This window comes from Melopsittacus undulatus, chromosome 8 (assembly GCF_012275295.1).
Source record: "Melopsittacus undulatus isolate bMelUnd1 chromosome 8, bMelUnd1.mat.Z, whole genome shotgun sequence".
Classification (NCBI taxonomy): Eukaryota; Metazoa; Chordata; class Aves; order Psittaciformes; family Psittaculidae; genus Melopsittacus; species Melopsittacus undulatus.
The window spans coordinates 41,342,973-41,358,153 of record NC_047534.1 but is presented as its reverse complement, the minus strand read 5'-3'; positions in this window follow the sequence as shown (position 1 = coordinate 41,358,153).

The window sequence follows — 15,181 nt, the reverse complement described above, 5'->3', positions numbered from 1 at the left end:
GTGCCTGACTGCTGAAGACTGCTTTCCTACTTAGCAACATGACAGACAGATAACCATGTTTTCCATGGCACTGTACATTTAGTTTCTTGGGAGCAAACTTGCATCACTGTATAATTAGAGAGTTATATTTAAGTGCACCTGCTGTGTCAATGACTCTTCTCCATGTCTTGACATGTCAAACCTGAAATTAGCCTATGCCTTCTAGAAATGTCTGTAGTGAAGGGTGAGAGGATGTTTTTTTCTAGGGTCAAATCCTGCAGGCATTGCACCTGAAGCAGCGAACTTGAATCTAGATGCACTGACCCAGTAATACATCAAACAATTGCAAGGCATATATTGTGTTCTTTTCTATGCCAGCCCAACTTTAATGACAGTAAAAGGACAAAATAATGTTGTCTTCAGACTGGCAAAGAAAACAACTGGAAATGCCCTACATATGGCCATTCTCTCTTTACCTTTCAGAAAAATGAAACATTAAAAATAACCACCAATATCATGTTCGACCTAACAACAAAAGTAATAATATCAAGTAGCAGGAATTTCTATCAGTGCTATAACTCTGCTGTTGCTTCGAATAGCAGAAATTCACCAGGCATATATACTTATTCAATTTTTTGGTTTAACATATTTCACTACATATGGCATTCCTGAATTACAGCATAAATCTGAAAGTGCTGAGTGCTCCTAATTCCCGTTGAATTCACAGTGGAATGGAAAGTACACCTATCACTTTGCAGGGTGAGCGTGCAGCATGCTCCTATGCCTGCTTCTGTTCCTAGCTTTCCTGTAGCAGAATTTCCTATGTGTATTTCAGATGGCTTCTGTTTGAAATACCATTCCTTCCAAGTGCAACTGCTAATAAACTCCCCATAGATTACAATCTGGAGGCTGGGAATTTCTGCTTCAGTCTACAGCAAGAAAACCTGTAGGCACTTTGAGCTGTGTATTAGTAGTTGCAGTGTTATTACAAAAATCCACTTAAGGCTGCCCTTTACTGAACAGAATCCTTAAAAATTAGAAAAGCCACTAATTCAACTCAGTATATTTATTACCAAGGAGATTACTTAAACTTATCAGCAGCAACTATTTCACTAGCAATGAAACAAACACACCAAAAAGATACAATGCAATTTTCATGTCCTATCCTCTGTAAGAACTAGTCTCAAAATCAAATACAAATGAAACCACCTGACTGTGTTGGCTCACTTTCAACACGCAAGTCTCCCTGACTTTGCCAAAGAAATGTTCTGAGTCTCACACTGTGAATGACAGAATATATGACTCTAGTGGCCCATAAAAAGCAGAGAAAATGTAAAGCTGGCAGACAATGTCATCTACTGGCAACAACTGTATGATTTGATAAATCTTTTCTGTTGTTTCTGAAGGTACAGCTTCAAGACCGGAAATATTTGTAACTGCACACATGCAGTGCAGTTAAAATGTGCTCTCATATATTTTATTTTCCTAATGAAAAAAAAAAAGTGTAGAGCTAATTTCACAGCTGACAATACAGGTATGACTCAACAGAAGTCAACAGAACTGCCTCACTTCCTGCAAGAATAAATTTGATCCAGAGTTCTCATTCCAATTTAACTTACAAGAGAAACCCAGTGCTAAAATTAGCTTACAGTAGAAGTCACATGGTCACATGAATAAATCTCTTCCCACTAGTTCTGTGAAGATGCCTCTGGCTGTGAACCATAGCCATCTGTGGGCAATAATCCTGTCTATCTAATAAATATCAGGCAAAGTCATATATTATGTGAGGCTGAGCTGTACATTAGAATAAAGTAACAATGACAGATGGCAGAAAGCCCATGAGGTCGCTGCAGGGGTGAATAGAAGTGTGCAAAACGTAGTGAAGAAACTGCTGGGAACTGTAGGTACATACAGTCTTCAAAAATATTTGGCAGAGAGTAAACACGTAAGGAAACTTCTCTTCCAGGCAACACAGCAATCAAACTTGAATATGTGATATCAGATTATGAAACTATTAGAAAGCCAGATGACAGCTAATTAAACTGGCAAAGAACTTTAGATATTGGAACCTGACTTGCCTGCCTTAAGTCTGTCTATAGCTTTAAAAATGGAAAGTACCTTTGACTCTAAAATTAAAGTCTTTTTGTAGCAGGCTCACCCTATGCTTTCATTAATCAGATAATTTTATTTATGCACTCCAGCCTAAGTGTTATTCATATATGGACATGGATACTGTAACTAAAGTTGCTGCTCAGAAATTGTTAATTTTGAGCCCTGGAATTCTTAGTGAAATATCTTCATTGCTTTGTACTGATAGAACTTACATTAAAAAAGCAAGATGTCACTGTCATGGCTTCCTGCTTGTTTTTAAGTAGCTGCAATGTTCATTTGAACAAGGCTCACGGAGTGCCCAAGCAAAACCATTTTTTTCCTACAAAACATTACAGTGGCTTGTCAACTGAACAAATAAATTCTTATGCCCTGCATAACTTATACAACATGTATTACAAGAAAACATCTTCATGGTTTCTCAGGTCTATTTTTTTTTGCTTGAGTATCAAGGAAATGGGACATGTTCTATTTTAACCAATTTTTCATCTGCTTCTACCTCCTCTACAGCATTAGCCTCCAATCTCTTGGCTTAAAGACTTCATATTGTTTCACATACTGTTTCTTAAAGAACACTGGCAAATACACCTATAGAAATTAAATCTTGATGAAGTCTTCAGGTTTTTCTGTGACTATTATAGTCACTACTGGCAGATTTTGTGCATTACTGACTTCCCATGTTTGTCCCTATGGATCACAGTCCCATTTACAGTGCTCATAACACTAATTCGAAAGCACTGGCAACTTCACAGGCACTGTCTGAAGTGCAAATCCCAACATACTTCAACATTAATGTGTTTATCCCATGGATTCATCAAACTCTGAGTTAATCTTTATAAATCTGGCAGTATTGCTTATGTGTAATAATGTCAAACACAAGATAATTTCTGCAGGATTGAGGTCTTATCTGCACTACAGATTTGAATTACACGTGAAAACCCAGTGTCTGCTTTCCAATAGCATTTACGATAGCTTTGCAAAATAACTAATAATTGAAATCTTCCAGAATCCTTCTGGAAGACTGAAATATCAACTGTTAGCAAGACTGAAGAATGCACTATTATTACTCCCCAAAAGAAAAATAACATGGGAGTTTTATCAGCCTTTAAGCGGTAAACAAAATGCACTGGAACATTCAAGCCAATTTCACTGGTTGGGAGAGTAATTACCACCCAGAAAATTAGGACAAAATTTTCTGACTGAACCACAAATTAACTTCACTGCATTACAGAGATGAGCAATTACACTTTAGATCGCACTTTACAAAATCTGAGGCACTCATTAAAGGACAGGTGATGGTTTAAAGCAGTTACAAATCTCCTCCTAGGGCACAGGGATCACGTGGTATGTTTAAGTCATCTGGAGACTATAAAGAGAAAAGTTGTACCCATCTGGCCCCTATTCACACCAGCCAGCAGGCAGAAGCCAGTCCAAAGTACACACAGATATATGTTAAAAGACATGGTCACGGCTGCTGCTGTGTCCTCCTACTTCTGAGGGAAAAAAGGAGGCAAAAATTTTCCAAGCAAAGCTTTGGAAACTCCCAGAGTTGAGACTTTTACAATGAACAATGCCGTAAGAATATCTGGGAGGGAAAACACTGTGCTGGCAGATGGGAGGACTGGATGATCTACAATGGTCTGTTCCATTTTTAAATTCTATCATCAGATTTGTCCTCAAGCACAAACCCGCTAGGAGTTTCTTTGGGGCGGTGCATCCCTCCACAACCCCTACTGCGGGCTCTGGCTTAAAAGCCACAATAGAGTCCTTAGAATCTAACAACAAGAGCTATTCTAGGCACTGGTTAGGAAAATGGGATTTAAAGGAAGTTTCTACTATTGTGCAAAATTAGGGCAAAAAAATCTCCTTTCAGATAAGCAACAAAGTATATCAATTCCAACAGTTTGCTCTCCCGCTGCTGTATCCATCATAAAGAAAGACAGTCTTTCTATGGTGAATAAAGGTGATAGTCTAATCAATTAAGATTTCATAGAAAATACGGAACAATTCAGCTGTCTGCCCCACCCTCTTCCCAGGTTGAAACAGGACCTTTCCACTTTACTCTGCATGTCACTTTTGTTAAAATGACAGCCTCCTCACAGAAAACACCAAACATACATGTAGAGAGAGAAGAATTTCCATTTTGAGATCCACCATATAAGTGAAGGTTTTTGAGCTATGAATTTGATTGTTCTATGCATTGGACAATTGCTTATATAGAATGATACATATCATTTTTGTACATATATAGTTATTCTTGTATTACATTCTGATCATGATTACATTTATCCTGATCACACCAATATAAAAAAAAGTTGTGAAACTGGTAAAGCGTGCAATGCACAGAATTACAACTGATACAATTCACTGACCTCATTACCACCCATGACTGTTCAGTGTTTCAGCTGAATATGGTCAATCTCTCCACCAAGTGCCACCTATTTCAGGCTATCATGGGCTGGGGCAGAGTATTTTGTTTGGTTTTTACAGTTGTTGACAGAAGGTCTTTCAGCTGAAGTCAGGAAGTTGTTTCCCTTTAGCCATAGTCACATAATATATTAGTCATTCATTTATCCAATTTAAGATATTTTACAGAATTCCACCTCCTTCACCAAAGGACGAAGAAAGTTCAAATGTTCATTTGTGTCAACAGTCTTAAGACTAGCATCACTCCACAATAACACGAGCTTCATGTTGGCATACATTTTATGCAGCATCTTTAGTCTTTAATGACAAGAACAATGCTAGAGTGTAGATACGCTTTCACTTTATCTGGAAATAATTTAGAAATAAGTTCCTGACTTGTGACCTTTTCATGCTGAGAAAATATAAGTAGAAATATAATATTAAATTTACAATGTTAGCACTGAACTCACAATACTTGAAATGTATTCTAACGATTCTTTCCTGTGCTGGTATTTGTTTACAGGGGTTTGGCCTTATAAACGAACGAGAAAAGTTAAAGACAACAACAAATTAAACAGAGTATGGGCTGTTACCTACATGAGAAGCAGAGAAAATACATAGACTAAAAGAAGGAAAACATATGCCCTAAAAATAAGCTGTAAGATGAGACATTACAATGTAAGTAGTATTACATCTTGCTTATCCAATATATAAAAAACACAGCATTTACATAATATAACAATTTTATTCAACTTACCTGGAGTTTGCACTGCAATTCATAGAATCTGTTGTTCTAGTGTTATGCTGCTAACACTTTTTAAATATTGAACTTGCAAAACACATTGTTTTATCAAAACATTTTCCTTAAAAAACACAATTAGCAAGCAAACAAGGTGGGTTCGGGGGGTATTTGAAAAGATAATTTATTTTACTAACTTTTCCTCATTCTAGTATTTCCAAACACAAACATTGTGTCACAGCTCTCAGGGCTTCTAACTGTGAGAATTAAAATTCACAAGATTTTAAAATAAAAGATTAATAATAACCTGCCATAGAAAAATATATTTTACAAACACGCCTATAGTAAAAAAACATCAGATCTGTATTAAAGATATTCCCGTTTCCCCGACCCACATTCTCAGCACTTGGAATTATTCTGGAGATTTTCTCTAAGGGAAGGAGAAGGAATACGTACAAAGAAGGGTTGTCTCCTTCCTAGAGGTTTAAACTAAGCTACTTCAGACAGAGCTGACTGACATTTAGAAGTGGAAATCCTCAAATTATTGTTTCATTTATCTAGACAAAGATGGGCTTGTGTTGATACCATATTTTCAGATGTTTCTAATTTAGAAGACTATCATTCAGTGTATACAGTAGCCTCAAAGCAGTTACTGTCCAACACTGTTCTTTGCAGCAGTGGTCTTTTCATATAGATCACTTGGGATTTATCTGAGAGAAGAGGTAAAAAGGAATCTAGATGTGTTCTAAACACATGGAAAGAAAGGCAGACCTTAAGCACCCTAATGCTTATATCTTCCTGACGCAAGGCAGATATCCCTTCTGCAAGTTCAATAAACTTCTCTTATCTTGAAATATTGTACAGTCATGCATGTTAATAAGACTCAATATAGTAAACCTATGCAGCAGAATCTCTGCAGTCATATTGTGAGTTCTGGCTTACCAGAACTGGCAAATACCTTTTGGAGATCTGCTTGCCTCAGACTTCAATTGAATCATAGAGGTCTCTGATCCTAAGCCAGAGGAAAATCCACAAAAGCAAACATTAAATGTGTCACCATTTTTTCAGGAAGTACCTGTAAAATAAAAAAAAGCTTAAAGTTTCCGTAACTGGTAGCATGGACAAAAAGCAAGGATCGCAGACAGAATGGTGAGCTGTATGCCCATTGGAAGCAGACCCAACAAGCCATTCAGATGTTACTCATGAAACAGTGGTACAAAAGCAAAGAAAGAGGTAGGGGACAGAGTCAAGAAGGCAAAGAACATGAAAAACCTATTGAGGGCCTTGTCATGGCACAAATTGCTATCTTATTCTCTCTCCCCTTCTGGCAATCAGAATCATCAGATGGATCATCAGATACCAGGACAATTCAAGCCCAGCATGAGCTTGTTCTGGATTTCAGTCACTTTTTGTGAATTGTTCAGTGAATGATCAGCTGATCTACCTACTCACAACAACGATGGCTATCATTTTATCCGTATTTATAGCACTGACTATCCCTCCTCCAGTACTTTTGACAGTCTTCCTCTTTAATTACTTTTCACCCCATTGGGAAACTCAGGTAGATAAGGCCAATTGGCTATCTACTCAGGATTCGCTGAGTCCGATATAAAGTAATTTAAAACATTAGCAACTCTGCTAATTATCTCAGTCATTGCAGTCACCATATGAGACAAAACAGTGATTCTTGGGGAAGGCACAGAGGCATGACTAGTCAGCACTGTGAGCAAATGCAGAACAGAAAGACTACTCACCAAGCCACAGATGCTTTACTATGTATTGATTTATACTTTATGTAACTTGGTGATCACTACAGCAATACATATATCTCACATGAAAGTCTAAGGAGCTTACCATGTTGGAATCAGTAGAGTGTTTTTATTTTACTGATGAATGGGCATTTGATGCCACTATTACTGCTTCCCTGAAAAGGAAATTAATGTGTCAAACCTTACTTTGTGGATGTTGCTATGAATTTCACTACATCTGTGAGGAAGATAAGAGACTGAAAAGTAGCAGTCCAATATATAACTTGCTTATACAATGTTAAATCCATGAGTTCAGACGTGCACAGTAAAATTACTTGTAACATACACTATCAAAAAATATAAAAGAAATAAAAAAAGACAAAGATCGGCAGCTAATAGGAATCACAGTAGTTACGCTTTTTATTTTGTGAACAGCATTGTTCTTTGAAATCCAAACTATTGTTGGCATCTTTCTATTCTATCTGATCATATAAATCACTTGCATAAATTCTTAAGGCCTCTCTTGGCTGATATTAGGTAGCATTAGTTACAAATACACTGCCAATTTGAGAAGAATGAAGTAATACAGAAAAAATAAGGTTTTAACTCCCCACATAGTTATTTCAAATGCTTTCTATATTTGTCAATCCTTTTCTTTACCTGTCACAGCCATTATCTTCAGATTTGTATTCTAAAAAAGCTTTGTGTAAGCACGCATTTGTCCTATTATTAGAAAATTCTGAAATTACAAAGCTATAAAAAAAGAAAAATTAAGCCTTTAATGTGATGCAATTTCAGAGCTCAGGCTTGGCATTGGTTAAAAACTAATTGCAAATTCACTATAAGCAGCATACGCTTCATGAACTTTTCTTCAGGAAAGATGATACAGACTGTAATTAAGGATAATTAATGTGTCAGATTCTGATAGCCTTAATCAGAAGCTTAATGCTTTGACCACTCTTTTTTATCAACAGGTACTTTATAGCCCTGTTTGAAGAATTCGTTTTCAAGACCAGTGTGGCATAAACCGACAAATCATTGCATCCTTGAGGGCATAAACCCATGACAGAGTTAAAACTGCAGTGTTTTATTTGAGTGTTTTAATAGGTGTTTGGGTCCAAATTCAGCATAACATTTTAAGCCTATGATTAAGGTTCCATTGAAATCAAAGCATTCACAGTATGTGTCTAAAATTCAATGTATGTTTCCATGGTTTTTTGAATATAGCTACACTGTTAAAAAAACCCAACAAAAAACAAAACAAAAAAACCCCAACAAAACAAACAAAAACAGCAAAAATAAACAACAAAAGTATAATGCTTTTAGAGATTTTGGCCATTTGCTTCAAGAATACCAGACCAAGCTGCTGAATAAGTGAAGATAATAGCATCTAGATCTCTAAAATGAAACTTCCTAGACTTGTCATTATCTGGATTGAAGTACAACCAAGGAAAGAAACAAAATAGAGAAATCATTTTTTTAATTCTCTGAGAAAACATTATTTTTCAGTCACAATTCCTGTTAATAATATTCCATCAAGGTAATTATAGTGCAGTGACAGAATAGACCAGTGAGTTTGGTGATATGGTGAATCTGTAATTTAGCTGCAAAGTTGGTGTAATGAGATCCATCACGCTCAAAGAGGTGGTCTTCAGCCTCCATTAAAAAGGTCAGCTCTCTAAGACTCACTAGTCCTTCCTTCTTGGACCCTGTATGAGAAGCAAAGCCATATTTGCTAATTTACTTTGTGTTAATGGCTTTGGTCTGTAGGCAAGAATAGATAAAGCGTAACTTAAAATAATTCCAATTGTTAAAGTAGAAATCAAATTCAAGTACTGAAAAAAGGAAACACAGTGTTGACATGTTTTATTATTACATAATATTCCATTTTACTATTGTGCAAATCAGATATTAGTATAGACACTGATTTACATATATAAACCATAAGTATAGTTTCATATGCACACACCAAACTTACGTATTCGTGCATGCATGTACAAATATATCTACATACTACAGTCAATTTAAAAGAAAGAAGCAGGAAAGCCTATAGTGCCTTTTTGTACTCTTACAGCTAGTAAAGGCATTAGCCAGATGTTGAAAGTCATAGGCATCAAACAACAGTGATCATTATAGTCTTCAATCACCCCATTTAGAATTTACAATAAGCTAAGCAGAAAACCATTATTTCCACCTTCAATATAAAGTTTTCCTCAGGCTGCAAACAGAGTTCTGCAATGGACTGATGCACCATCTGTTCTAACTTCAGAACCCTTTTCTGTGAAACTTCCAGCAAGGGGAACAAGCTATTGATGAGACCCAGGAATTTTATAAGGACATCATTAGTATCATAGTAAGATTAAAATCCCTTGAGGGATCTCATCAAAACCTAGATTAAAAAGAAACACTGAAAATGAAAAAAGACTAACATTATAGTAACAAACCATAATATAAAGCATAAAATTAACAAACATTATGAATTAATCATACTTAGACAATTACAATCCATATGGCTAGTTAAACTCAATCTGCTACCTGTAGTGACATAGTCTGCGTACTGTATATTCAATGCTATTGCATTTCTCCCAGGATGCAATTACTTAATTTTGTGAATGAGAAAACGATGTGTAAAAGCCAATGTTTCCATGGATTCAATGCCCCAAGTTAGATAAAATGCATGAATGCTCATCAAATCTCATGACACTTTTTAACCCATTGCACATTACGTTTAGGTATGCAGAAACAGTAAATTCACATTCATGCTCACTACTAAGGTTAATATAAGAAATAAATGCAAAGTTTAGTTTTCCACAAACAGGACTTAAGATTCAGATGCCAATGAATGGCATAAGATTGATGAAATCAGTAATTCTTCTGAAGTTTTTTTCATCACTTGAAGCATACATGTTTGGATTCTGGGAATAACCACTTTCTTTCTCTTCCACTTACATTCAGACAAGAGATTTCAATCTCTCAAAGGACTGGGCCCTGAGATTCTGGTTCAGTCCATTCCTTTGTCACATATAGCACGTCATATCTGGTGACAACATACATTTTAAAATCAGGGGTGTTATGACCTCCTCAAAAAAAAACAAAAACAAAAACCCACACACATACAAAACAAAAATAACAAACCAAAACACAAACGCAAACAGCAATAAACCAAAAAACAAACCAGCTCTATTATTTTAGTCCAATGTAAACTCTGTAAGAAATTTCAAGCTAATGCTTGGTCTTTCCCTTTCTTAGTCTTGAGGTCCAACATGTCCTTCTAGAACAGCTGGAAGACTCTCTTAAAACAGTTTACGTTCAACACAAGTAAATAATTTGGTTAATATAACAATGTAGTTCATCACTTTGCTTCACCCTGAACAGACCTGAATTAAAAAAAAAAAAAAAAAGAACATTTAAGGTAACAACATACACACATGCAGAAAAAAAGAACTGTTACGTGGAAAAAGACCAACAGAAACCTCAGAAGTATCGCAAGATTTCTTCCATCTAATTATTCAGACCAGCCTGCTACAATGAGGAAAGATGGTATTCTTATATCATAGAAGGACATTACCTTTCATTTACCTCAGAGTGACTTTCCACAATGGAGACAGGACAGAAGAGATCAATGGCAGATGACATTCTTGGTCACTTGTTGCACCTTTAATGCTGAATACTTAGGTTTGCTTAGGTTTGCTTTTACTAGCAGCCAAATAAAACATTAAATTATTATCACGGATAGGTAGGACTAGCAAGCCAAACAGCGAAGGACAGCAAAAAATAAACATATATGAAGTACTGAGGATTTAGCAACATGCTTATAGGTCCAGAAATCACCATCTGTTCTTCCCTATATAAATATCCACAAAGTAATAAAAAACCCAATACAGCTCTATAAGCTCCAGGTTTACTTCAGTTCTTTCATTTCAGGAACCCAATAACAACCAAGATATTTAATTACTTTGAAACCCTGGTCATAGAAATCCAAGTTACCTTTCACCTATGAGTGACAGTGCCAAAGAAATATGAAATGGATGATTGAAATAGACATTAGTTATCCCTAGCATTTTATTACTTTATATCTTAAGACTGATGCAATCAGATACAACATAAATTGAACACAAAGCCTTCCTGGGTGGTGGTGGTGTTGGGGAAGGAGGTGTTGGGTATTTTTACTGTTGGGTTTTGGTTATTGTTTTGGGTTTGGTTTTTTTTTTTTTTTCCAGTGGACATCTACAAAGAAATGGAACATTTTCACTTTCCTAATCTCTGACTGGAGGGCATTATTTAGAAAATACATTCTTTACTTTGGGTCCATAATCCCATTTATCTTCATTATTTCTGACTTGTGACACCTACTACATTATGCGATTCCAGAGAGGACATTTGGTTTCCTTCACTGACAGTATGATGTGCCCTGAGTATACTTAAAAGTTACACTGTGCTGTCATGAACAAACTAATCCCAGAGACAGCACAGAAGGCTTTAAAACACAAATGGAGCTTTCTTGCTGGCCAAGAGCAGTGTCTTGGCCCTGATGAATACGGCCAGTAAATGCTTCACTTATTCAATAATATATATTTAATTAAAGAAACCAAAGGGCACTGTAGTCAGTCTACAGTGATTATTAACACACATTTTGAATGGTTACAATCATCCAGCTTTCAGCTACATGCTTTATAATACCTTGTGAGGAGTGCTATATTCACCATGAAATCCTGTGCTTGTCATGACTTATTGCTTAATTAAAATAATGTAATCAAAACCTCACAGAACAAATGTTGACTGAAAAAATTATGCTAATCTTATACATATCTACTATTCACATATTACTTTGAGCAGAATAAGTTGACTAATGTGTTAATAAAATGAAACATACCCAACTATCTTGTCAAATGCTATTTTTATCTCAGCATTTACATACATTTGTCATGAAGGGGATACATTCTGAGTAAAGGGAATAAACACTGTTGTGATTAAACATGTCTGACATGATGCTCTCATCTGAGCATCAGGCAATGCCATATGCATAGGAAACTCACATTCATGCAGTCATAGGGCCAATGGGCTTATACCAAAATAAAACTTAGAGTGAGCAACTCAGCTTGCTTTAGTAAGTAGATGCATCTGACTATATTTGCTCTGAATTTGGCCCTGAGCACTCTGGTGAAAAATGTGGCACAAAGCTTGAATCAAGTACAGCCTGGTAGGATCGAACACTGCATTTCAGTGAGACCAGAGAATTTCTGTATAGAAGGGATAAACTGAGCAGAATCTTACTCTTCACAGCTACTTCAGGAAGTTATCAGTGTCAGGAACCAAGCGGGACCCAGTCCCCTCACAGAAACAGACATGCTTGACTCTCTGTGCAAGGAAGGATTTTAAGTGTTGCCTTTATAAAAACTGATAGTTAAGGAAAAGGGGAAGAACAGGACAACTAGTAAGGAGAGGGACTGCAAAAGTGGGGCCGTTTGTCCCTTTGGAAAAGGCCAGATAAACCTATATAATTATGCACCCAAGCTTGCTTAGAAAGGACAGGTCTTTTAGCAGCCTCCTTTCCCCTACTCTCTGAAGGCAGTGGAAAGAGATAATCAAGACCTGAGCTCATACAGGAGTGTACACTAATGACTTGTCTGCTTTCTCTCTTACTGCTGCTAGCATTCAAGTACAATGCCAAGAGTATTTCTCACATCCTTGCTACTGAATATGCTGGGAATCTTCTATAGTCCATTTCTAATGGATACTGCCCTGCCCCCCAAATTTTTTATGCCTACCTAGCAGCAGCATTACCAGAAAGTTTAATTTTTTTTTTCCTCCAGCACCCATTTAGATACAACACAATGTGTAGAGGCAGATTAACTTTCTCAGAAGTCTCATTGAATTTGCAGCTCTTCTGATGACAACAGTATTTCACAAAGAAGTTTGAAATAACCACTGTATAAGCACCACAGTGTGGAAAAAAAACACAAACATGTGAGCAGAGTTGTACTGCCACCATCCTTTCACTATGTTGCTGATTTATGAGAATTGGTGCTAATCCATAGATCTATCAAAACCATCAGAGGCTTAATGACAACATCAAATTAATTAACAAGATATCTATAAGAAGTAGGGATGTTGGACATCTGATTGGACATATTCAGACTTTAAAATGTATGGGAAACAAATTGTTAATATGAGTAACAAAAAAAGACAAGATTGAGAAAACTCCATTAGTAGTTCACAGATCAATAAACATCTTCTTATCTTAGATTAAAAGAACATAAAAGTCTCAGAATTTGATAAACACTAAAGACTGTTTTTATACTAAGACAATTTTCAAGAAAAGAAAGCCTATGTGCTTTTCTAGAATAATGAAACAACAAAAAGGGAAAGACAATAAAACCTGAATTTAGCATATACACATAAGAAAATCTATGGTAAATCTCTCTTGAAATAGAAAAAAATCTTCTAATAGAACAGTAATGCTTTGGTAGTTTATGCCATATTTTACATAAATATAGAAATTTTACAGATTATTTTTTAAGTTAAAGAAAAATTTCACCTCTTCCACACAGTATCACAGAACTCAAGTTCTTAATACTGTTAGCTCCCTCACGGTATTCTGTAATCTGTTTTGCAATGGAATATGCTATTAGATCTTAAAGTCTTACTTATCTCAAGTGTTTCTAGTAAACTGCTCTCATGTCATTTTCTTGAGCTTCAGCTCTAGCCTTTGCCTATTTCCCGTTAGTGGTAGTTTTACGTTAAGACCTAATGCTGTAATTCATAAAAAAGAGGGGGGAAAGGATTTTTATATTCACCAAAAGATAGGTTTGATATTTTCTGGAAGGTAATATCCCCCTTTTTTTTTCCTGGATTTACTTCTACAAAAATCTGCCATTTTGAATTCAGTAGTCTTACCTAAAAATCCGAAAAAGGTTGCTGTGCCATAGGATAACACAAATGTAAGCCTACCATGTCTTCGCTTAAAGTATCACCACAGAAAGTATATCTAAAGAGATGCAACTGAGTTCATAAAAGCATTCCTATACTCCGGTTTGGCATAAACCTTTATAGATACTTCAAACTAGTGATGGTAAGAAAGAAAAAAAGCCAGCTGCAGTGATAATGACCCAGAATACCAAGACATTTTGTGAAGTGTTCTAAACATAGTTCATTTAACTCACAGAAATTTCAGAAAATATTGTAAGTACTTCTGTTGCTACATGTGTTAGAAGAATAAACCTGTCAGCAGAAAAATTCTGATGGCACTTTACGTCTTTTCTCATAACTATCTTGATGATAAAGGATACTTATTCACTGTGGGTGATAAGCAATAAGTGTACCTTCCAAAGGTGGCTTCATTGTGCCTTTGCGTCATTTCAGTGTGCGGTAGCTCCAGGTTGCAGTAATGCCATCTTTTTTAACAGTTCACTTATTGCTAACAGGTTTTATACAGTCTCAATCAAACGCATTTTATTTTGTATTCTGTTCACCCAGAATGGCTGAAAACATAGTTACCAGAGATTAATCTAAGTTCTTGGTCATTTTTGTTTTCATGTTTCATGACTCACAGGTAAGTGGTGAGAGTTGGTATATTTGTCATATACTTGCAGAAACAGTCTTTATCACTTCAGTGTGAATAAGAACTGAAGTTACATGACACAAGTAACTACTGAAGACTTTATATATGCTTTCCAAATAACTAGAAAATACCAAATGGGCGAAATACTGCACTAGAATAACCACAGCTACGTTTCTGTTCTCTAACATGGTCCAGCACCAAAATCTTTAGAAGAAAATGAAGCCTACCAGTATAAACTGGAAGGGTACAGAAGAAGACAAAATTCTCTTACTATATGTGAAGTAGAACAATAGTGTCTTTGCTCTCTACTTCCTTAGTATTCAGTGGAACATTAATAGATTTGAACTCACAGTTCACCTGATGAAATTGCTGCAATTTTGCTTACACTCAGTAGTACCAAGAAAAGCAAAATCATCACTGAAAACACACCAACTATATCGAAAAAGGAAAAGTGATCTGTTAAGTCTCTTAGGTGTTTTCAATTGCCTTGATATTAAGTCCATGGTCAACAACACTCCCATTGCCAATCTATTTGTAATGTAACTGCTTACAAAGACAGTGACTTTCCGTGGGAACATCTGCTTCTACCAGGCTGGACTGACTTTTAAAACTTTATGTCTGATATGATCAAACCAAAAT